This window comes from Dunckerocampus dactyliophorus, chromosome 17 (genome assembly GCF_027744805.1).
Source record: "Dunckerocampus dactyliophorus isolate RoL2022-P2 chromosome 17, RoL_Ddac_1.1, whole genome shotgun sequence".
NCBI lineage: Eukaryota > Metazoa > Chordata > Actinopteri > Syngnathiformes > Syngnathidae > Dunckerocampus > Dunckerocampus dactyliophorus.
Genome location: NC_072835.1, coordinates 16,419,162 through 16,445,590, shown reverse-complemented (window position 1 = coordinate 16,445,590; position 26,429 = coordinate 16,419,162).

The window sequence follows — 26,429 nt, the reverse complement described above, 5'->3', positions numbered from 1 at the left end:
GATGGCATTCTTTCACTTAAGAAATTGGGAGTTTGCCTTTTGTTTCTTCTCAACAAGAGGGTGATAGAAGTAGTAGCAGTAATAGTACAAGTGACACAGTTTTTCGGTGACTCTAAAAGAAGCACTCAACAGAAATATAAACACCACTTTTATAGCGACATGCAAATAAGACAGCATGATTATTGCACAGGTGTGCCTTTAGGCTGGCCACAATAAAAGGCCACTCCAAACTGTGCAGTTTTACTGGTCAGAAAACCAGTCAGCATGTGGTTCAACCACCGTTTGCAACACATCTTCACACAGAGTTGATCATGTTGTGAAACAATGGTTCACTCCTCTTCAGTGACTGTGCAAAGTTGCTGCATACTTGCAGGAACTTCAACACTCTGTCATACACGCCGATCCAGAGCATGCCAAACATGCTCAATGGGTGACTTGTCCAGCGAGTGTCGTGGCCATGCAAGAACTGGGATGTTTTTCAGCTTTCAGGAGTTGTGTCTAGATCCTTGCAACATGGGGCCGTGCATTATCATGCTGCAACATGAGGTGATGGTCATGGATAGACGGGCCTCAGGACCCGGGCCCTGGCAGGGGTAATAACTTTCCGAAGTAAAACATAATGCCATGGAATAGACAAATGCCCTTGTATGTTATTTAAAATAACTTCATCATCTCCTCTTTCAGCTTGTATTTTGGACATTTTCATATAGAACACTATTTAGCTGTGTGAGAGTTAATCGAAAGCCTCAGAAACTAGGAGCATGAGCTCATTAATGGCTTCTTATGGGTGAATAAGTAGAAGCAGCAGGTGTATAATTAGTATGAGTGGAGTATGGCATGCATAAGTAACAGCAGCAGGTGACGTGGTGACATGAATACAAACCTTTTGAGATGGCGTGCAAGTCTTTCATTTCCAACATATAGGAGAATATATAAGAATACAGCAGTCTGACCTCCAAATAAATGTGGCAGGTACATTTGTAGGTGCTTAACCTTAATCCTCACTGCATAATTGTCCCTTTAGCACAGATTTCCATATCGGCATAATGGGATCCCATGGTGTTATTTGCAATTAAAAATGCTCACTTCTGAAAATGACCTTTGTGAATTTGACTTTGATGATCCCCCCCCCACCATCCCAATTGTCTGAGCCACTGTACTATCACTATCTATAAATAGATAGCGGCTTAAATAGGATTTTCGCCTCGAGGGGGGGAGCAATAATCCACTTTGTGGCATCAGCTGACATGACAGGCACATTTCTCAATTTCCTCTAAGTGGTGGCGTGAGTACTTTGCTTATGTTAGCATTTGGAAAATGGGTAACATGCATAGTATGACAAAGACACTATTTTCATTTACCGCATGGGGTGTCCTACTTTTTCCATATGACTGTGATTGTGTATGTAAGATAACTTTTTTACTCCTGACTGAACCACCGCACACAAAAGGATGAAAATTTGTCAAAACATGCACCCCATTGTGTTGCCTGTTGTTATAAGTGGGTTTGACATGGAATTTCTCTACAACACACCTACCGTAACTTTAGGGTGTTTTGCCGAATCACCAACAAATTTGGAACACACCATTACGGGACTGACAAGCACATGTCATCAAAATTTGAGCAAGACTGGTTGAAAGACATTGCCGCCATCAAGACAAGCGTCTGCAAGATTTATGAACTGATTGTGAATAAATAGCGATTCTGCATTGACGCAATATTAATATTATGATTTGGACAAGCAGAGTTGATATGTCACAATGTCTAACTGAACCTTTCTTTAAAAAATTTCGAACAAAATTATATTTAATACACATTATTTTTTGAGTCATAAAACAAAACACTAATTTTACAGATTTTGTATCCGGAATGCAAGTACCATAAATTCCGGTGTACAAGAAGCTACTTTTTTATTCAACTTTGAACCCAGCATTTTATACAGCGGTGCGGCTAAATTCTCCTCCTCCTGCATCTCCTTTACTTCAGAACTACTACTAATTGTTTAAATACTCCTCCTCCTGCATCTCCTTTACTTCAGAACTACTACTAATTGTTTAAATACTGAGCCGCTTGCGAGTCAGTGAGGAAACAGTAGCTCTTTCCTTGGCACGAGCCAATCACAAGCTATCCGTGCACTCACAACAAGCTTGTCAACCAAACAGAAATTGTCGGAGGTCATTATATATAACAGTTGAACAATATAACAGTCTGACTCACGGTGTCATCTTAGTAAGAACACTAAACTCATCACACAGCAGCTTAACACTCAAAAGGTATACCTGAAAAATATACAAATATGTACCAATACAACTTTAAAATGGAAAAAAACAACTCTTTTAAAGCTTTCCCATAATGCATTGCGTCTGAGCAACGCATTCATTGAGGCGCTGCAATGATGTCAGCCTCCCTCTGGGTGCTGGGCTACTCTGGCTCCCTCTGGTGGACAGATGCTGCATTGTCTTCCAACAAAATGCATTATGGGTAAACATTAAATGTTTTTTTTTCCATTTTAAAGTCATTTCTGGACATGTTTGTGTATTTATTAAGTATACCTTTTGAGTGTTAAGTTGCTGTGTGATGTGTTCAGTGTTGTTTGTAAGATGACTTAGTAATGACCTCCTTCAATTTCCAATAAATTGACAAGCTCGTCATGAGTTTATTCATAGCTCATGATTGGCTCCTGTCATAAAGAGGTGCCTGGTCCTGGACTTGTGCACGTGTTGTGACACGTGTGGCTTATACACCGTGATAAAATATGATTTCATCGGCCATTTTGATAGGCAGTGATGAAAGAAGGATATTAAGATTTACATCATACTAAAAGGTAAAAAAAAAAAAAAACTGCTAATTACTTCGACATGGGAGAGCCAAAATCTAAACATTTGAGGCTAGTTTATCAAAAATATACCATGCACTGTTTGTGTTTCTTTGATGCAATCTGTTGCTAGCACGGGTAAATAACAGAACAAGGCTGACAATCGATCAATTTAATTTTCCTTCTTTCGGAACCACTGCCACGCTCGCTGCCTTGTCCTGAAGTGGCGCCTAAACAGCAGCCTACAGTGACATACTGTGGCAAACACGAAGGAGAAAAACACACCATCCATCATAAAAGCTGGAGGCGAGGAAAGCCAACTCCACTGTCGCATTTATCTCTCGCTCCTGCTGCATTATCCTCCTTCTGCTCTTTCCTTCATCCATCCTTCTTTCAAGCGCTCCTTTTCCCACTCCACTCCATTCCATCACTCTCTTTCTCAAATCCTCTGAACTCTAACCTTAATCCAATTTTTCTATGAATCCATCTCCCTGTCCGTACGTCCACTTCCTTCCCATCTGTCCCCGTGTCTTTTGTTGCAGAATGTCATCTCAGTTTCCACTGAATCACCAGAAAATAAAGTGGACCTCGCAGATTCGCGATTCAGCAATCAAACAAAAAAAGGTTTTTTGGTCAAAATGATAAGAATTTCAAAATATGTATTTTTCCAGAAACCATTCACCACAAGTCCGTAATAGTTATCAATACATGAAAATACAGGTAACACGTGCGGAATACATGTACCACTGTCAAAAATTCCAACAATTTTTACATGTGTGTGCCTTTATGCTTCACTGATGATGTTTTTTTTCATCAAGCATTGAGATTCACACTTTGTTCAGTGGCCTAGGAAGCACCACACTTGCTGTAAAATGCCAAAGTGGTACCCGCTATGTAGAGTATGTAGAGTTTATATCTGCATGCAAATGAGGCCGGAGTCGCATTTGAAGATATCGGAATTGCACTGTTCACGCTGACATGACAAAAATCAGAATTGACCTGCAGTGTCAATGTAGCCTACAGTAGTGTCAGCGTTGTCTGTGCTTTCTACTAGCTGCATTAGATAAAGAAGAACAATAAATAAATAAACATGGACAGATCACGTCACATTTGTAGTGCAATAATACATAATAAATAATGTGTGTGTTTTTATCGCTCCCCCTTCTTGTGTTGAAAAAACGCATGGCGTGGGGGAGGAATGATCTGCTCAGTCTTTCAGTGGAGCAGGGCGGTGATAGTAATCTGCCACTGCTCTTCTGTCGGGAGACGATGCTGTGCATCATTGTCCATGATGGAAAGGAGCCTCCTCGGTGTACTTTGTACTTTGTACTATTTCCAAAGCATTTTAAAGACAAAACTTGATACACTTTTGCGCATTTATTGACATACATATTCAAATTTTGTGTTTATAGTACAAAACATTTTTTTCTTACACAGTTTAGACTTGATCAAGCTGCAATGTACCAACTTTCCCACTAGGTAGAGCAACTAACTGTACATTCAAAGATTTGGAAATCCAGAAGACGTCCAGTGGCATTGATCAAGTTTATCATTATTTTCATTTAGTCAGCACTTTAGTCATTTTTTACTAGCTTTTAATAGTCTTCAGTGTATTCATAAAAAATGTTAAAAGTCTATAAAAGTACTTTTGACTCAGTATGTTCCAAAAACGGCACATCTGTCCCTCGCCACTTTGCGTTTCCAACTTCATGGCTTCACTGTATCACGTTTTGCAAAAATATATCAATTAATAACTCATGCTCTTTGAATACGGCCTATTATAAATGTTAAAAATTTCATATGTAAGCAAATTGTACCGGTTTTCTGCCTAAATTAAGAATTTTCAAATTGAATTTTCATGTTCGGTGAGTCACATAAGCGCCATACTACCACTGGAACAACAGGCTTTTATTGCAGGTTTGAATGATCTCACAACAGGCACAGTAATTCCTAACATGGGCTACTGTCGCGGCCGTAACTAACTAAAACTAAAACTCAACATCTGAACCCCCGACATCACTTCTTGTCAGCCCCCCCTCCCACTTAGCTCGCTTAGCATGGCTTATTTTCTGTCTACTATATTGGCTCGTATGAGTGTAAAGGTGTGACTTAGGGGTGTTATTTCATATCTAGAGGGCTGGAATAATGTTTCCTCTGCTCTAATCCTACTTCGCTGTCATTGACTTATCACGGTCGGGTCTGGAACCAATTAACCGAGATAAACGAAGGATTACCGTATATCTGCCCTAATTATTTTACACATTTTTGACATTGTGTTTGTGAGCGAGTTGCCGACTTAGTAGCGCCACTAATTGTATCTTTATTGACTTAAAATTCCAGAAGACATCCAGCGGCATAGTTCCATTTTGTTAGTTTGACTACTTCTACAGGTATTTTCAAGACTAAATCAAGACTCATTCAGCAATTTAGGTCGTGGAAAATGCGTTTATAACGGTACTTTGGGTCTCTGCTAAAGTTTGCACTTGACAGCTGCAGTGTGACTATTTTTAAAGGTGTTTAAAGACATGATCAATACTCTTCCGGCAAAGGAGTGTATATCCAACACAAACTGTATCGAACCAACATTTTTAGGAGCATTATTTGAGTGTCTGGGTTATGACACGGAAGACGAGGCAACAGATGCGTGCTTTTAATCAGCTTGCCTTTTACGTCTATTATTACATGCTCACGTCTCAAGTATTTCAAACCATCAGTGTCGCTGAAAATGGGATCAATACAAGGAGCAAAAATAAAATAATCTACTGAAGGATGAGAGCGTTAGATAGCTTGGCCGCTACATGTGCAGCTTCCAAAATAATGTCTCTGGGAAAATCACTGCCCCCCCCCCCCCCTTTTTTCCCAGCAGTGAAGAGTTTAATCACATTTTTCATATTATAGGGGTAAGTATTAGAAGGAGGAAGCATAGGGAGAGCAAAATGTCTCAAGGACAAAAGTGTGATGCATGCTTTTGCAGTGTGATGACTGCAGATAGCTCCTATCTCCTGGATATCTTTTATTGCTTTTATATTTGCCCCCTGTCCTTGGGTTCCTTATGAATCGAAATTTGTTTCCTTGAAGCACAGTTCTGCCAACACGGAAGAGAATAGTGGACACATTAAATAAAGAATGCTGCTCTCCAAATGACCACCAAGGCTGCACACTGATGCAATTGTCCCTCTCCAAATCGGCTCCATTATGCACCATCTAATGTGAGCCAATCCGATCAACTCTTCCTTTTAAAACGAAGAGTGTTGACTTTGAATTTAGTAGATATTTGACATTCAGTATTCAACGTGGTATTATGTTTCTAAATAACCTCATAGGCCGTTTTATTAAAAGTAAAGTCACTTGCCCCAAATTGCATTTGCACAATCCAGTAATATCCAATACACTATGTTCATTCATTCATTCATTTTCAATACCGCTTGTTCCCATCAGGATCACGAGTGAGCTGGAGACTATCCCAGCTGACTTCAGGCGAGAAGCGGGGTTCGACCTGGACTGGTCGCCAGTCAGTCACAGGGCACACCTAAACAAGGTAGGTTGGATTGTAAAGGTGTGCCTAAAGCACTAAATGTGCTCTTCCAATAATGCCTTGCACACAGCCACGTCCATTTTACTGGATTACCATTCATAGTAGCGATGCCATAGTTAGTAATCTGATTGGCTTCTGGCTGCCCTGTTCTCACGATACAGCTTTTCTCCAAACGAGAAATCTCGTCACATTTTAATCTGCCCCTAGTGTATATACTGTATGTAGGCAGGTCATAGGAGTGAAATACGCGTGCCACTTAATATTTTTTTGTGTCCAACCTAGTAGGTTGATCATTAAAATTCAGACGAATTTGAACTTTAGGAGTGTTTAAACAAGAGAGAAATGTGAGAAAATGTTAATGCATGTCTGAGAAAAGTTTTAAAACATCAGCCTTAAAACATATATAATAATTGTAAAAAAGAAATAAAGTTGGCTTCTTTGCGGATTTCACTTATTGTGGGCTATTTTGGGAACCTATCCCCCGCGATATACGAGGGAACACTGGACTGTATATAAAATATTTAAACGGCAGTATGGGAAAGAGCCTTAACTGATGCAGTGAGACGGTTCTCATTTTTAAATAACCATTTTGAAAGACACATCCTGTGGTTGTGGAAAAGAGGTTCATCAGATTCAGAAGGGTCAAATTACTGGCATGCAGCAAGCATGAGAAAACATCTAAGGAGATTGCTTTGCACAGTGGACTGAATCTCCCGTCATCAATAGTGGATGTTGGTGGAAAAATTAATTATCTCTGGACAGAAAAAAAATGCTGTGACACTGCAGAAGCTTGAGGAAACGACGCCTCAGGGAAATGCATGGCGTAATCAAAGCTAAAGGCATTCCAAAGAAACAGAGTACAACGAAACACATTTTATTATTGTTTTTGCCAGGCAGTGTATTTGTCATCACAAAGATATGAACTATCCATTTTGACACAGTCGGAGAGACACATGTTCATGTTATACAACCGTTTTGTTTACAATGAAATCATCAGCGGCATGAATAATGGCCTATAATAACAGCCTACCGCTATTACAACATTGGTTCTGTTGCTGCTGTATTTGTTAATGTTTTCCTTGCCTTTCTTAGGTTCCAAAGTATTATTATTAAAGTAAAAAAAAACAACTTGTTAACCATAAAATAGGTTTTAAAGTTTGTGGTAAGACCTCTTTTACACAGCCTTGTCTGAATGTCGTTTATACGTACAGAACAGTGGCATGCAAAATAATGCTTTGAATGGTAATGTAAAGCGAGTTATAAATTCAAAAGAGATTTTATTTTTATTGTAGCCTGCAGTATGTGTACAGTACTGTGAGCAACTGCAGGATGTCCCGTAAGTTAAGATGTGGTCATCTTTAACTGTACATTTGTAGTTTTGGAGTTGTAATATTTGAACTACTTTATTTCGGGTCAAATGTATCCAACACAAAAGTGTAGTTAGTCAAGAAATCACTCCTAATGTCATAAATTAACATTCAGTTTGTTTCTCAGTAGTCTCAGTAGCCCATGCTGCACCTGCACCTGCGCCTGCACCTGCATGTCTTTATTTGTTTTTTTCAATCCAAGTTATTTTCCATACTTTCTGCCTGCGTCCCTTGCACCCGCCTGTGCCAACTTGATGTACACTTTAATAAAGGTGCCGCATATTGTTGTCACAATATGAAGTGGTTTCATTTACATTTTATGGAAAGACAGACAAGTATGGCATGAGTGCTCAGTGTGTAACCATGGTTTCGCTGCATCTTCTGAACATTCCAATTATTCATTATCACAGTCTCTGCAAGGTGCTTGCTGTTTCTAAGCAATGACACTCTTCCTGATTACTGTTGCTATCACTGCTGCCGATTCTATCATGTAAAAATATTAGTCCACTCTGAGGCCACAGTTTCCAAAATCATTTGATTGTTCCAGACCAAAAATACGGGGACATGCGGTGGAGAATTGTAAAACCTGACAATGATATGAATGCTCACAAACTGTTATGGTAGGTTTACTATAACGGAGAGAGACAGAATGCAGTAGCAGGGGATGAAAGGAAAACTGAATTTTTGGGGGGAATTTTGCCCATCCACATCATCCACAATCCTTATGTGAGACATGAACACACGTCTGTGTGTTCTGAAGATATGAAACACAGCTTAAAACAACCAGCTAAGAATGCACGTAATGAAACACAACTATTCCGCCTATAAAGCCTTCTGGAAAAAACCTCCAAAACCCCCCCAACAACACCCCATTTACATAATGTGACCTGCATATTAACCAAGCTACATCGACATCGTTTTTATTATTGTTATGCCGAAGAACTGGAATCAGCGTAGTGACACCACACGACCAAATTGGCTTCACCACACACTTGTTTGGTTTTTTGTTGAGTTTGGAATAGTTAATGATAGGTGTAGCATTCATTTCTATGTTGCTGTGTGAAATCAATGCACCCAGGAAGGAAGTTCCGGTAAAGCCTAAAATCAGTCAAATACAGCAAAATATGGTAGATATTACATGTTAACGTGAATGTGCCTTTACATGGTCACAGCTTGTATCTAAAACCACAAAACCTTGTTGGTTTTTGCGGTTTTCCTTTTAAATATTAATTTTCTCCAGTGCAGTTATCTTTTCTTTTTATTATTTTTTAATTTTAAATTTATTGCCCTTTAAATTATTTTAAAATTATATTTCTGTACATTATTTTACATTTTTTTATTTAATTTTGGTTATTTTTCTCCAGGTCTTCAAACAATGTTACTGCAGGTCCAAGACGGTCAAGGTCATTACATGCCATAACAAGACAACATTATTATTCTATTGAGTGGTTCACTGAGGTGATATCCTGTCACGCTGACGAAGATCATTTCCCTCCCTTGTGTTGATGAGAATGACGAAGCCATTCAAAATAAAAAAAATGACAGCCACCACAAAGCTTCTTCTTCTTCTTCAACTTACTACAGGAGAATGCAAAGCAGTTTGCATTTGCGCTGATGATTTAACCGCTCTACTTACTAGGCAGGTGCATGCTTTACAGCCCTATGCAGGCTCATAATTCAAGAGCAACATAATTATATGCTTTGTGATGCAATCCACAGCGATATAAAGTAGAACAAGCAAGGAAGTAAAGCGAGGACTGTTTACAAGGAGGCAAGGTTAGCATAACCCTGCTTTACCTCCCTGATGAGCGTATTCATGTCTTACATTCAGGGACGTAATAATGGAAGCAAACCAAACTTTAACCAGGTTAGATTTAAGGAGAGTTTGCTTTTTCGCTAGCTATGCCTCTAATTACGACATATTTCAGGTTCAGGGCCGTCGTCATCAGTTCTTCTTGTTTCGCTCTGTGGGGATATGAGCTTTCATGAAGATGAGTTGACAGATGGGAGAGGAGTTCAACAACGAGGAGTGATCTGACAGGGGCCACCATTAAGGCATGCTGACCAGCTGACAGACTGTGTCACATGGGCGGACACACAAAGAGCCAGTGGACTAAGAGACAGAAAGGGTCTGACAGACGCAACATGGACTGACAGATGGACAAGGAACTTGGAACTTATGGATGGAACTTTTATTTACCGCCTTGACCTGAATATAATATGGCCCTGAATATAAGACGACTCTTCTTCAAATCACATCTTCTGTTGAATATTGGTGACTACTTTCAAAAACATCAGATTTCTTAGCTGCTTAACCGTTTGATGACTCTGCTTCATTGATCACCGTCAGTGACGTGCAGTCAGGTGAGGCAGAGTAAATAATGAAAGAGCAAATAATGGTAAGACAACAAATATTTTTATGAATATTTGTCAATTGAACTGTATTATTGAAATATTTTCTGTATGATTCCAATCATTTTGAGAATTTCCCTAAGTAAAAACTGCTGAATTTGCACATTTGTTGATCAAATACAGGTACCAAAGATGAGGCTGCCGCAAGCATCTCTTCTCGACTCATTGAGTGCACTGAGTCGGGTCATGGCGCCTCCCAGTTTGTGTTTGTCAGCATGTTGCGAATAGTAAAATGATGCAGAAACATTTCTAAAACACCATTTCTACAACCCCTGTTCATGTCCTAAATGTAAGTGTGACATCATTATTCTTGCTAATCGGACAATAAAATACAGAGAAATGTCAGAAGCGGAGGCGCTGCAGTACTCTCCTCATCCTGAAGGGGTGCTGCTGTCCTTCCATAGAGAGGAAAAGCCAGTGCCGGTAATTAAATATTTCTTATGCTCTGCTGAATGAATACATTTGACTGCCAAGATGGAGAATTATATATCCAAGCTCACCAGAAGGTGATCAGACTTTTACAACAAAGTATCAGAACAAGCATGCTTAGACAAAACATTTTTTTGTCTCACTCCCATCTTTTTTTTTTGCTGTTTGAAGCTATACTTAAAACGTCCTTAAGATCTAACAGTGCCAAATGTAAACTTCTGGTCTTAAATGGTGTTTTGGTCATGGATCTATTTTTGAGATCTGAATATAAGATGACGTCTCTTTAAAAAAAAAATAAAAATACTGTTATATTTGGGTCATTGATCTATTTTTCCAGATCCGAATATAAGACGCCTGGCCTTTTTCTGACTGAGGGGAAAAAAAAAAAAACATTTTGTCTTTACAACCTACAAGATTAAAAAAAATGCCAAAAAAAAGAAATAGCAAAGCATAAATGACAAGCGAAACTTTTTGGAATCATATTTATATTTATCCAGGGTTGTCCCACTGAGATCAAAGATCTCTTTTACAAGAGATACCTGGTCAAGAAGGCAGCAGCAGAGTTGCATTTAAAACAAGAAAAAACAACACACACAATTAATAGCATTCATAACAAGCTCACATGAAACGCAGACATGGTGGACTGCAAAGATTGCACCAGACCTTCAAAATGACTGTATAAATGCTTGCTCTCAAGGTTTGCAACTCTGACCTTGGAAAAGGCAGAAGTGTTTTTTTTTTTTTCTAAGGACATGCAAAGAATAAGAATATAGTTGGTGGAGAAGGATGGAAGGAGTGTAGCCTGAGGCAGAGTTGTGTTTTACTGCATTGCGGGTTGAGTCTATGCTCCGTAAAGTGGAGGTCATTCAACAAAAGCAAAAAAAACCCCACTGATTCTATTCTCTGTTGCTGTTGTTTGACATTAATGACATTCTGACGTGACATTGTCGAGAGATCGAATAAACATGGCTGTCGAGTTCTTTTAGATTTTAGCCTGCCTGAGCTTTGGAAGATCGTAGAGGACGTTCAACTCAAGTCTACTAGATTTTCTTGACTTTGTTTCGCACCTCGGCTATTCACAGGAGCTTGTCAGGTGAGCTGGAGAGGTAGAAGATAGGATTGTAGTCAACATTCGATTTATGAACTCTGATTTATAACCCCAAAGGTCAAAGGTCACGCTCCATATTTTACAGGTCATAGGTCATATGTCATAGCTCAAGACCACATGACTGAGATCAAAGGGCCGGAAACCATAAACATCTGGAAATCATGAGGCGGCCTCGAGGTCAAAAATCATAGGTCATATTTACTAATTCATAAACCACGACCACATGACTGCCCCTCCCTTTTCCCCCATTTCTCTGGGCGCGTGTGTGTGTGTGTGTGTGTGTGAGCTTTCGCCCCTCCTCCTCCTTGCATGAGTGCGCATGAATGAAAACAAACAAACCAACCATCCTGCATCGCTGACTGTGGTTTCCCAGTACAGGCGGTCCTCGGTTTACGGTATTCTGTGGTTATGAACGCGCTCCCGTAATTTCATTCAAAACTTCATATTGGTTCACAAACACGAGACTCACTTGAGAACTAAATTTTGCACTCCATTATGTTTCCCAAGCGGCAGTGCACCCAAGAAAAGGAAAGTCATCACCATGGAAGTGAAAATGACCACCGATATTGGTCACTCTTTTGCTACAAACCGCTCGACTCTCGTGATCATCATCAAGGTTGAAGATTATTAACATAACAAGCCAGCGAGTCCAGAAACAAGTTACCAGGAAGCAAGTTCACCAAGCTCCCAATCTAATTTACATTGGGGGCAGCCTATAGTGCTCTTTCGGTAATGTGCACTCCTTTGTTCATTACAGTCAGTATGAATTAACATTTCAAAACATCTTCAATTATGTATATATTTTGTCCGGAAAATATGGCAGGTAGAATTTAGGCATACGTCCCACTTACACTAAAAATCGATTTACGTCACAGTCTAGGAACGGAACTTGTTTGTAACCCAAGGAACACCTGGAATCCCCATTTCAAGCGGGTCATCTATCATTTTTTTCTCAAATAGCAATTATTGTATTGTAGACATTCCATCATGACTTTAAATTACTGTACGTACCCGCACATAAGACGTCCCTGAATGTAAGACGACGCATCTTATTCTGGTTTTGTAAATATATTAAGACAAAATGAATGGTAATGATAATGGTTTTATTTGGTTCGATACATGCTTAACAGGTAACGAACATCACATGTTCATACACCCACAATTCCATATGTAAGTAAAGCAGTACGCAGCAGAGCAAATGTAATCCTATCCCTTCTCCATGCCACCTGTTGGTTCGCATGTATTAATGTCGAGGTCCCACATATGTAAGACGGCCTGTCTTTTTTTTTTTTCAAAAGAAATATTGTCTCATTCGAGTCAGTATAGGTTTTTTCCTCAAAAAATGCTTTATTGTGAGTTACTCTGTGATTTCCAGCCCTAATGGCTTCTCAGTCTGTACATCAGATCATGTACAGTTGATAAAGAGGGACTTTTAGAATGGACATAAAAGACCCGGCAGCCGCAGTGGAGAAGATGATGAATCAGTTACGGACATTGACTAGCGGTAAGACAGGGAAGAGATTAGGAGATAATAGAGGAATTGTCTGCAGTTCAAGTTGTCATTGAATCCTTCCAATGCGGGTCAGCTTCTGGGTGCATCGACTTAATGGGTAATGACGACACAAAGCAGAGGGCTGGGCCGCATCCAGATGAAAGCTCTTGTCAAATTACCCACAGAGCATTGATCACGAATCGATCCACACTCTGGCCGGGAGCGTGGGGTTGGGTGCTGTCCCTGGTGCTGAATGCCATCCAGTGGTACAGGTTAAAGCAGTTGTCTTCTTTCGTGTAGTGACTATTCCGTAATAGTCGGTTGTGCACTGTAACATCAATAAAGTGTCTTTCCACATGGACATGCATTTGGCTATCAAGCCCATGTTCACGCAACAGGTGGTTTGTATGTAATTGCATGATAGCATAAGTCGTGACATCAGAGGTTAGAATCTACTTTTTGAGATCCAAATATGAGACAACTTTTTTTTTTTTTTTTTGCCCAGACGTATTTCGAGGGAAAAAAATGAAGTCCCATATTTGGGTCATGGATGTATTTTTCCTGATCAGAATTTAAGTCGTCGTCTCTTCGTCATACTAAGGAGAAACATAACGTTTTTGGATCATGATCTATTTTTTCAAATCCGAACATAAAACGACCCAATTTTTATTCTAAGGTAAAATTTTGTCTTCTATTTGGGTCACGGATCTATTTTTTAACCTTGGAACAGAAGACTACCCTTTTTTTCCAGACAGGAAAAAATAGAAGTCTTATACTGTATTAGGGTCTGGATCTGTTTTTTGAGATTTGGATAGAAGACCCATCTTTTTTATCAGGGAGGAAAATATAATCTTATAGTTGGGTCATTGATCTGCTTTTTGACATCAGAATATCAAATAAAAAATGTACACCTTTTTCAGACCTTATTTTGCTTTGCATCTAACAGGCAATCCGCATATTTACCTAAAGTCTGCACCAAAACCCTCAAACTGCAACCAAAAACAAGTCACCATGGAGAACCCAATGCAGAATTCTAGGTTAGATTACATAAATACCTTAATAGTTTATAGCGAAACCACTGAAAATGTAATTTTTTATTTACCTCTTGACATTTCATTTTTTTCCAACAGTCTAAATGAGTTTGGATTGGACAGATCTGTACAGTAATCCCTTGTTTATCACGGTTAATTGGTTCCAGACCCGACCATGATAAGTGAATTTCCACAAAGTAGGATTTGTTATTTATAAACGGATTATTTTCGTAGTCAGAGCATAAAAACCCTGTTTATGAACTTCTACATATGGCCTTTAACATTATTAAACCCCTCTAGACATGAACTAACACCTCTATATTCACCTTTACACTCGTGTAACCCAATATTGTAGGCATGATAAAAGTAAACAAGCCATTTAGGACTTGTGCTGGTGTGACTTGTGCTGCAATAAAATGTGTACATTTTGCTTCAATATTCATTTTTAAAATCAGAGTGAAGCCGTGAAATTCGAACCATGAACTAGCGAGGGGCAGACTGTATAGGACAATAAAACTGCAATACCCAACTGAGACAGGGTCCTGAACGCATCATCTGATTCCTGATGTTGATCGTTCGTTTTTAGGCCACACAAGATCGAGTAACAACCAAGTGTAAGTGCGTGTGAAGTCTTCCTTGGTTAATGTTAGCTGAGCAGTTTGCATAAAATTCAAAAGTCTGTTCTGCGCTTTATTTTCAGTTCACTCGCAAGACAGCAACAATGGTGGCAGACTTCACAGGCGCTGATACACCAGCATACCCATATGTTTGCGCACAGTTGGACGTGTGATCCACATTTTTTTTTTAAAAAAAGGGAGCTAAGCATATGTGATCAACACAACATGAGTCCCAATCCCTCTGGGCCACAGATTTGGCTGGCAGGCAACACAATATAACGTGTCAGAAGAAAAGGGTATTTAATCATGGCAAGTTGCCTTTGTCTGGCATTAAAGCATACTGTGTTGTTCTGTGAAGGTGGCTAGCGGTGCTACAGGTATGACTGATGATTACTAGCTGGTTGCCAAGCAGCTGAACAATGAGCCGGTGATTGTGATCCTTGAATGAAACTGCTGATGCCAATCAGCTAATGGATGGGCTGCAACTTATCCGCACGCTGTTTTTAAAGGATTGCTAAGATCATATCTATCACATATAGAAAGCCAATGGCTATAAATGAATCAGATATGAATACGACCTCGGACCCAGTGACTCCAATGTGCAATCAAAGTCACATTAAGGCAACATTGTGAAGCTCATGATGCTTTTAGAAATTACGATTGCGAGTGCCTATCAAATGAAGTTCAACTGAGTCAAAACAAAGTTTTTTCATACTATTCTACATTAAAAACCAAGCATAGTTTGAAATTATATGGTATCATAATTAGGGATGCTCCGATCAATCGGCCACCAATCAGTATCGGGCGATTTCCGTGAAAAATCATGTGATCGGCATATCCCGATAAATGCCTTTCAATGGCAATCACAAAAGCCAGTCACCTGTGGCTAGCACTACTGCAGTCCGCAGCGATCCTTTTGTGCAGTGTAGTGTCTTGCTCTAACTAACATCTTGGGCAGCAGAGTCCTCCCATTTTCATTCAAAACAAACACAATCATGTCTGCTGTCTGGAACTTAAATGCCAACACATGCCACGAAAAGACCTCTGTGTCAGTATGCTAGTAAGCCACTTCCTGGTATACTTAGGATGGCGGAAAACGACATGACTGTACCATATCCGATTCTGTAGCAATTCATTTCCCTAGCAAAAGTGAAAATCGTGAAGCATCTTATTTTTTTGTTTGTAAATTAGCAAGCAACTGATAGCAAAGAGAAACGTGATAAAAATCGGGTTTGTCTGTCCGTTAGATAGCATGTTACCCCCACGTTCAGGTAGCAGGACAGGATCGTACCATTTCTAATAATAGAGCTGGGGAAAATGTTAATGTTAATGTTAATTACATTTGTCGAACAAAAGTGAAAAAAGGTATAAAGTTTTTCAGCCCATTTTTAATTTAGGCTACATCCTAGTCCATGTAGGACAGGGGTGTCCAAACTTTTTCCACCGAGGGCCGCATATGGCCGCATATGTTACCTTTCTTTTGTATATTTAAGTATATTATTATAAGCACCTATTCTTACACCTTTTTGCTCTTTATTCCCCCATTGTTGCTATTGTTGGTGTTTTTTTTTGTTTGTTTAATTTCATTTCTAGATTCTGCCACAGGCCTATAAAAAACGAGCTTCTAGCCGGGCCGTAGTCTGGACACCCCTGATGTAAGAATATGTAAAACGACAGCAAAACGACAACAATAAAAATGTGTTTTATCTAATAAAAGTCCAACTGTTAATTATTCTGTTAATAAAGGAAGAAAAAAATCATGAATTTGCATATTTATTTGTTTGTTAGTCATCTATTTTCTAGTCCATGAAGAATGCAATAAATGCCATTTGCATTCTAAACAAAGCAAAATGCTTCAAGTCTGTGAATTCGTCTTGTTTGATCTGATATGGATTGGCTTCAAATTTTAATGGAAATTTCTTGCACAAAGTTTCACTAAAATCGGATTTGTAGTTTTTGCATGAGGGTGCTAGCAACTATCCAACAGAAAAAACAACCTGTACCTCTCCTCTGATGTGTTTGGTGGACGGGGTGTTTAAAATCATTTAAAAGTAATGGACTTTTTAAATACTACTTCATTATTTATAAAAAAGAAAAGACAACCAAGACGGCTAGCCTCTACTTGCATTAGTAACTGATCAATTCTAGTCCTGCAAACACTAAACAAATCAGTGAGCAAACACAAAACTAATACCGAGTTCGATATTTGTTTACCTTCATTTTTAACCGCCTTCAGGCTCTCTCTCTAACATCTGCCCCGCTAAGAAAATTAGAAGTCGTTAAAATACATGCCCGGCGTGATTTATGGCTCCTTGTTGGCGATAGGTAGGGACTGTCCACTGCGCTTAACAAGTCCCCATCGGGGGCAGCGTGAAGGTGTCTCTTAAATGTGCGTCCACACATTGAGGCAGGACCATCACCACGCCATCTGTAGTCACTCCACAGGAACATAAGCAGCACCATTTATTGCACATATGATTACTTCTTGCCATCTTTTTTTTTTTTTTCCCTTTTCTCTCTCTCTCTCTCCCAGCAAGCCATCTGCTCAGGAAAGGTGAGAAGGGATTTGTGAATAGCATATTGATTCTCTGCTTTAACACACAAACAGCCTTTCTTAGCATTTGGTGGCGCTTAAACTGCGAAAGAAAAACGTGTTAATACAGAGGCCGTTATTAGCCTGATCTTAACTCGGTGTAATTAACAATGATGTAGTCTCCTTCCCCCGGAGAGCTGCTTTGACTGTAAAACCCTACCTGAATATGCAAGTTCATTCACTAAATTAAAGCTGACCTACATCAAGTGTAAGTGCTGTATGAATAAAGATGGTGTGGAATGGAAAACTGCTGGAACTTTCACAATGATTTTTAAAAAGTCACACATGTTGGAAAAAAACAAGTAAATAAATTACAAAACAAACAAAATGACAAAATTATAAATATAATATTAATTACCATAAATTATGGTATTGTTATTGGATAAATATTAGGTTTTGTGTTGATTATTTGCATGCTTTGTGGGATTTGATGTTGACGTTCTCCATGACATTGAACATTTGCAATAAATGCGTTCGTTGCAATTATCAGATTATATTCAGGTCCAGAACCCTCCTTGTCTCTCAAGTCATGATTCACTCGCGACACCATCGCGTAAGCCCTACATTTACCTCGCACACTTTTTAAAAGCATTTTAAAGTATAAAATGTATAGGTACTCACCACTAATGAAGGATAAAGATGATTGACGAACAGATGGACTCTGAGTCACAGTCAGGTCTTTAGCATGGTTGTCAGGTTAACCGGTTAACCGGTTAGCCCGCTAGCTTGCTAGCTATGGGCCGTCTCGGGTCTCTGCAGCCTAAAGAATGAATGATAGGAGTGTAAAGGTTTTTTCATGTCTACAGGGCTCTAATGATGTTAAAAACATATTTAGAAAGTCATCAACAGGTTTTCTTTGCTGTAAATATGAAAACATTACATTTATTAACATGGAATCTTATGTCATAACTGCTTTAAATGAGGGACGACTAATACATCCAACTTATTGGCTTATATAAATGGGTGGGTTTCTAAAATGTAAAATATCAAAGTGGCCCCAGCATCCAAGTATGCGACCCTCGCTGGAAAAAGTTAGGACTCTGCTCTTCTCTAAAGCAACTAGTAGCGGTACGGGGCTCTGGTGCTCCGCAGCTACTGACTCGTCCTAGTTAGCAGTCGGAGAAGACATTTGTCCAAGCCGCGTCTACATAATCCACACTTCATGGCTGTTGTAATTCTAGTAATTCATGTTGTAATTCATGCCTGTTGTAATCATATACCATCATTACCATCAACTTGTGTTCACCTCAGTGCAAGTTTTGACACAAACACGGCGCCATTATCATTACTTGTACAGGTATGCTTTACTTTGTGTGTGTCTATATAGATGAATCATTTATTATCACCCATCCATCTATCCATCTTCTATTTCGTTTGTTCTCACAAGTGTCGCGGGTATGCTGGAGCCAATCCCAGCTGACTTCGGGCGGCACACCCTGGACTGGTCGCCAGCCAGTCGCAGGGCACATATAGCCAACCAATCATTCACACTCACATTCATACCTACGGACGATTTAGGGTCGCCAATTAAGCTAACATGCATGTTTTTGGAAAGTGGGAAGCACGGGGAGAGCATGCAAACTCCATACAGAGATGCCCAACGGAGATTCGAACCAACATGCTAACCACTAGGCCACCGTGCGGCATTTATTATCACGTATTTATACATTACGACCAACTTGTGTGCGTTTTCTGTGGAAAAACAGCCTATTTTCAGACGAAAAAAAATCTATTTTCAATTAAAAATAAAAAATTTGACCAAAAATTCGTGAAGGGTTGCGAATGCTGAAAAAACGGATTATGTTTTGTGGCTAAAATTAAGACATAGGTGATAAATAATACACGCATAATTCAAATAACCCAGTCAGGCAACATTAACAATCCAACAAATTTACGCTTGTCTTTTATGCTGCTTCATCTCGCCGAAGTGTACTTAATGTGCTGATCCATTAGCGAGCCCCCTCCATGCCAGGATCTTATTAGCATATTTGAGATGGCAACTTCAGTCTTGTGCATTATGTATAGGCCCACATCTCAGTGATATGCACCCTCTGGGTTCCTCCTCTGTATATTCTTTGTATTTTTAATGTCCTTCTCCAAGAATCTCATTTTCTCGCTAGGACTCATTTAGGGTGCACCATCACATTGCACATTCCAACACGGCCATAACAGCGCTCAGTAAATTGGTACTGTGGCTCCTGGGTTTTGAATTCTTGGATTCCTTTTGCTAAATTCCAGTAGAAATGCTTCCTCTTAACTTAGCCTAATTAATATACAGTACCTGCCTATCGATTCATTGATTAGTAAGATGCTCATCATTAACATGCAAACGCACAACACTTTTGTGTATCATAAAGAGTTTGAGGGTTCTAACATACAAAACAGATTACAAATATTCAAAAGTTTTAGAACATTCCAATTTCTCTGAAAGAAAACCAAAACGTTTAAGTGTTAAGATGGTCTGTCGCTCTTCCATTGTTTATTGCCTTGGCTAGCCGTTTTGGTGCAACACGTTACTTTCTGCAGCACAATACTGTGTCTAGGATCAAAGTGCGTGCTACCACTGATTTTGGGCATACAGAGGAAGTAGTAAGTACTCCGGAAAAGGTGTAAGACCTGTAGGAATTAGTAGCACCAACTGTCAAGGCTTGTTCACCCTCCATTTCTGCAGAGCAGCTTTAAATTGCTGACCCATTTTGTGGTCCCTGAAAAAGGCCTTTTTGTATAAATATGAAATATACATTATTTTTCAGTTGTGGGGAACCTTATTTCGTTTTTTATTTTTTACCTTTGACAGGTCACCATTACCTTTTCCATTTTAAGCTATTCATTGGACTTGATCGACTTGAATTGCAATAAAAAACTGGTGAAATTGGAGTGTTCTTTCTTGCTGAATCATGCTCATAAAAGCCGTTACACTGGACAAGTTTCAGTGTGTAATATTAGTCATTCATTTATTTGATAACAGCAATTTAGAAAAGCAAAAAACTTAGTCCTAAATATTACAATAGGCACAAATAGTAGGACAGGTAGGGAAACAGTGGAAGAATACAGTCCTGCAACCGTTGCATTTAATTGCATGTCAAGGGAATAGAGGACATTTGGTCACCATCAACTCGTACAGTATGTATGCTGTCTCTCATCCAAAGCTTGTGTGTTCAAGATATTGATATATTGCATTTCATTTCAAAAAAGAAGCATGAGTGACATGGCTAATATCTGCCAATGTAACTTTTCTATCTTGCACTCTGCCACATCTGCTGCACCAAGTGATGGGTTAATGAGGGCCACACATGCCTTGTCCTATTTCCTGCTATCATCTCACTCAAGACGTTTTGACAGCAGGCAATTAGGGGCGAACAAACACGGCAAGCGAAGGCTCCGAAAGCACTCGGGTAGATCTGTTCCGGGAGTCCGAGAGTGCGTCATGGCTAAGAATGTGATTGGCATGCACCCTGGTATTAAACTTGGACCTCACACACACATACAGTTTGGTGTGAGCAGACGTTATACTCCAATACACGTTGGAAGATGGAATTGTATGTGTCATCCATCTTTTTTATAGCACACTTGGAGCAGAGAACAAGAAGAAAACAATATAGATTACCTTACATGCTCCCCACTCATGTAGAGGGTGTGTTTTGGGGTATTTTTGGTGGGGCCAATGGAGGTCTGGGGGTGATTATTATAGTCCGTCAGCGTCTGCGTCTCCATCTTGCTGAGTGATTGAGCGATAAGGCAGTCACAAGCCGTGCAGGCGAGTCATACATCAAGCAAATACAAGCCACCTCCGCTCACCCGCATCCCCAAGGTGATATTGACTCGGGCTTGATAAAGGAAGGCGAGAGAAAGAAATGTCTACGCTCGGCATGCCAACGTCATACTAATCGAAGGCCTGTATCGGCTATAACTGTGCTCTGCTGTGTGCAGCTGGCTCACATTAGATATGACGGTAAGGCTTGTCGCAGTGACTGTATTGTATTTGTACGATACCTTGTTAAAGGTGCTGTCTGCCTTGGTTATGTCCTTCACGGGGGGTGCTAACTTTCCAATGTGCTTTGCGCATTATGAACCTGCCCTCTACCTGCTTCTACATTACAAGGCAGCGAGACTGCGGTGAGTGAAAGCCAAGGACGCCATTCATTCCACTTGGGCCGAACACCAGTTGTTGTAAAGTTTAACTTTGGATTGTGACAAATCTACAGTAGATGTTTATGTGTCCAATCTACTCTTTTAAACCATTTCTTGGTAACATATGCCAGTGATGTTCTTAGATTTTTTGGTTTAAAAACAGCACCTTTAAGGGGGGGAAAGCACTTTGTATTCTTGTGCTTAATAGCCATCTTTAAATTATTTTTTTTCACTTGTTTCTTAGTTGTGTTTCAACTATGCAGCACTATAACAGCTTTTGTGAACTTTTAGTTTTTCATTGCGCTTATTTGACTGTTATCTATACGTTTTCTTCTGTACAATTATTAGCTTCTGTTTTTGTGGCACTCAATCGCAGCAAATATATTGATCGTACAAGCTTTTCACATTGAATCTTCTGTCAGATACGATTCTTGTCCATTTTTTGACTTGTTTTTATTAACAGCATCTGCATTTTTGTTGCGCTAGTGTTTTTATGTGATCGATTTTGTCCATTTTTTGTAGCGTTACAAACATTTTTTTCTCTTTTTCTCTTTATTACTAGATTGTTTTCTTCAAATGTTTTGTTTTTATTGAGCTACTTTTCCGTGCTAGTCTTCCTTTCACTCTTAATCGCGCCTTATCTATTTAATGTCGAATAATTTTTCTGTACTTTTTTCCGTTTGTTTTTATCGGACTTAACTTCATCTGTGTATTACAAAATAAAATTGTTTTCTATTTTGCTTTGTGCTTTTTTTGCCCTTAATCATTCATATATGCAACACAATGGCAAAAAAGTATGCCTTGTGGTGCACACATTTTTAATGGTTTTTGTTTTCATATTTTCAGGATTTTGTCACTTTTTCACTTTTTTTATTATGTTTTTATTTAAACAAAAGTTTAAACACGTTATGTTTTTTATTGTTATGTTTTCGCATAACGCACTTAAGCTATCTGCAAATTATTTTAATGTGAGATACGTTTTTTAGCTTGTTTTTATCAAGCTTAACTGCTATATGTCTATATATTGTGAGACCATTTTTTCGTACTATTCCTTATTGTTTAATAATCAAAATAGTATCATCATAATATAATCATAACCATTCCTTCACTCCTCACGCCTAAAAGTAAGCAAATGTGTCTCATCTCTTTAGCATTAGTTGAACTATTATCGTGCTCGATTGCTTTTAATCTAGTGAGCTTGCATTTTTCAAAGCATTTGTTTTTTTGCTGTTGATTGTGTCAGATCTATTTGATAACCAACAACTACTTGCTCGTTGATCTGAAATGAAAACGTGACTTTAACGCACGTAACAATCAATTAAGCGTGCGCACACATTTTCAATTAACAGCGGCACAGCAATATTTGTTAACTCCTCTTCGAACACAAGAAATCCGACATCTTGATAATCAGCTTTCCCCATCTCAATCCAGTCTTCTCGGATCTGTCAATCTGGAACTAGAAGTCCTTGGACAGTGTAATTGAAGAGTGACTGCCAGCGAGTGTTTGACCTTAATTTAAGATGAATATCTTTACTCAGGAGGTCACACGGTTAGCACAACTGACAGCTTTGTGCGACGTGTGTGTATCAGAAAAAAACAATGAAGAAACCTTGCAACTAAGGACAAATTGCATGTCACTAGTGAATTATTGCTCCTACTTTTGTTTTCTAAGGAAGAGGTCTGGTTTTGTTGGTATGTTGTGTGGTTGCTTAGCAGGATTACGTCAAAACTACACCTTTTTCTGACTTTTCTGGGGGCAGGGGAACAAATGTCTTATTTGTTTGTTATAGGGGTGTCTTAGAATAGTCGACTATTTGACGATTGGAGGAGTCTGATTAGACTATCAATCTCGCCTCTGTGTAGGCTCTCAGTCGTACAGGAGTTGTCCATCGAGGAAAAGGCTTCTTGAGACGTCATCTGTACTTCTGTGAAGAAGGTGTCGGACGTTTCGCTCCTCATCCGAAGAGCTTCGTCAGCGAACTAATAAGTGCTGGTAGCCTAGGCCTTAAATACAGTAAGAGTGGGCGGAATTGGTGTGCCAACACCCTCCTCCTATTGGTTCGTTACACTAAGCCTGGGCGGAGTAGTGGTATAATCCTATCCTGTTATTAACACCTCCGATAAAAGGGAAGTGTCGCTCCCTGAATTGGGTATGAATGACTCTGATACTGGCTTTTTAGCATCTATTGTTCTGGCTCGGCCCTGCCTTCACCTCATTTGCAAGACTAAGAGCTGTGGGTTTTGGTCTCAGTAACCTGCTGAACACAGGGTCCAAATTAAACCTCAAACCACCATTCCGATTCAATGATGGGTTCTGTTGTTTGACAAAAATAGCTTCCTTTACTCCTCTTTCAAACCATCTGTTTTCTTTGGCCAAAATCTTTACCTCGCTGTCCTGAAAAGAGTGATTGGTAGCTTTCAGGTGTAGATGTACTGCTGATTGAGGACCACTAGCATTGTCCCTGCGATGTTGATAAAGCCTTTTTTTGGAGCATTTGCTTAGTTTCCCCAATGTAGTGCTCTTTGCATTCCTCATCTTTACAGTGGATGGAATAGACCACATTGCTTTGTTTCTGGTTTGGAGCCTTGTCTTTAGGATGCACTAATTTTTGTCTCAGGGTATTTACTGGTTTGAAATATTCCTACAAAATTCCTACCTATTTCAATATTCCTACAAAATTCCTACCTATTTCAATATTCCTACAAAATTCCTACCTATTTCAAACCAGTAAATACCCTGAGACAAAAATTAGTGCATCCTAAAGACAAGGCTCCAAACCAGAAACAGAGCAATGTGGTCTATTCCATCCACTGTAAAGATGAGGAATGCAAAGAGCACTACATTGGGGAAACTAAGCAAATGCTCAAAAAAAAGGCTTTATCAACATCGCAGGGACAATGCTAGTGGTCCTCAATCAGCAGTACATCTACACCTGAAAGCTACCAATCACTCTTTTCAGGACAGCGAGGTAAAGATTTTGGCCAAAGAAAACAGATGGTTTGAAAGAGGAGTAAAGGAAGCTATTTTTGTCAAACAACAGAACCCATCATTGAATCGGAATGGTGGTTTGAGGTTTAATTTGGACCCTGTGTTCAGCAGGTTACTGAGACCAAAACCCACAACTCTTAGTCTTGCAAATGAGGTGAAGGCAGGGCCGAGCCAGAACAATAGATGCTAAAAAGCCAGTATCAGAGTCGTTCATACCCAATTCAGGGAGCGACACTTCCCTTTTATCGGAGGTGTTAATAACAGGATAGGATTATACCACTACTCCGCCCAGGCTTAGTGTAACGAACCAATAGGAGGAGGGTGTTGGCACACCAATTCCGCCCACTCTTACTGTATTTAAGGCCTAAGCTACCAGCACTTATTAGTTCGCTGACGAAGCTCTTCGGATGAGGAGCGAAACGTCCGACACCTTCTTCACAGAAGTACAGATGACGTCTCAAGAAGCCTTTTCTGCTATCAATCTCGCCGTTGAATCACATAAAAATGTCATGTTATCAAGACTGTACCATTCTGACTACATGGGGGGTGGCCACAGCTGATGCTGAGCATACATTTTTACAAAGAATGCCTTTGTTTTTGATATAAATAGCATATTTTAATTCAAAAACAGCCTAATTTGTCTTAATAAAGAATTGCAAATGACGTGTGTGCTTGTTATTAGAAATAATAACTACTTTCTGGCAAAACATATTTCATAAGAATTGGCTAGCTATACTTTCTTAACATAAGATTATTTTTTTCCCAAAAAAATGGGATCGCCATTAGCTCTGTTCTTAAAAAAAAACAACAACAACAACATAGGAAGAAGGTAATATAGTTGCTGTTTGTTATTTTAAACTCGTACTGATACTTGTCTTGTATATTTCTTAGCTACCTTTTGAGCGTTAAGTAGCCGTGTGATGATTTTAGCCTTCCATTTAAGATGACACAGCGAGGCAAACCTCCAGAGACTTCCTGTTAACAAGCTCGTCGCAATTTCACTAATAGCTCGTGATTGGCTCCTGCCAAAGAAAGAGCCACTTTTTCCTCACTGACTCGTGAGCGGCACAGTATTCAAACGATGAGTAGTAGTTCTGAAGTATAGGAGATGTCATAAGATTAGAACATGGTCATAAATTAGCCACACTGCTGTAGAAGCCGCAGGCTTCAAAGTTTAAGAAAAAGTAGCTGCTTATAACCGGAAATGATGGTGCATTTACAAATGACACCACACATAAAACACCACTAAACCATAAAAAGAAGATAAAACAAATATATGTACATTTACAGACAACATTCTACCTGTGTAACTTACAAGTCCAGTTAGGGTAAACATAAAACAGAGTAATTGTCAAACGGGCAGTATAAATAGTCATCAGCTTAGAATGGATGCTACCCAGGAGCACAGGACCGGTTTGTCTTTATCCACTGTTGTTGTGTTCTCTTGAAGGCTGGGTAGTTCACAGTTTCTAACATGAGCTGGTAGTGCGTTCCATGACTGTGTGCCTCTGATAGAAACAACCGTTAGTCCTACGTCGCTGTATGTTACAGTCACCCCTGGTTAACGCTATCGTATTGACTCGATTGTTTGTTTTCTTCTGTATGAAAACCTGTAATGGCGGTGGGGCAAGTCCATTCAGAACCGTCAAGACAAGACAGACATCCAAGAACATCTGATCGTTGCTCAAGTCTAACGTAGTCATACTTACCAAGAAGTTGCGTTGTTCGTTAAATTAGGTAACGACATTTTCCACAAGCATGATCTGTTCTCGTTTTTTTACTACTTTTGAGCTGTTAATAATCTACTTCCTCCCTCTGACCGCTAGAGGGGTATTAACCGGTACATTCTCCGTGTGAAAATACCGATGTTTTTTATTTCTACTTTTTATTTGCACTTCGTATAGCTGCCT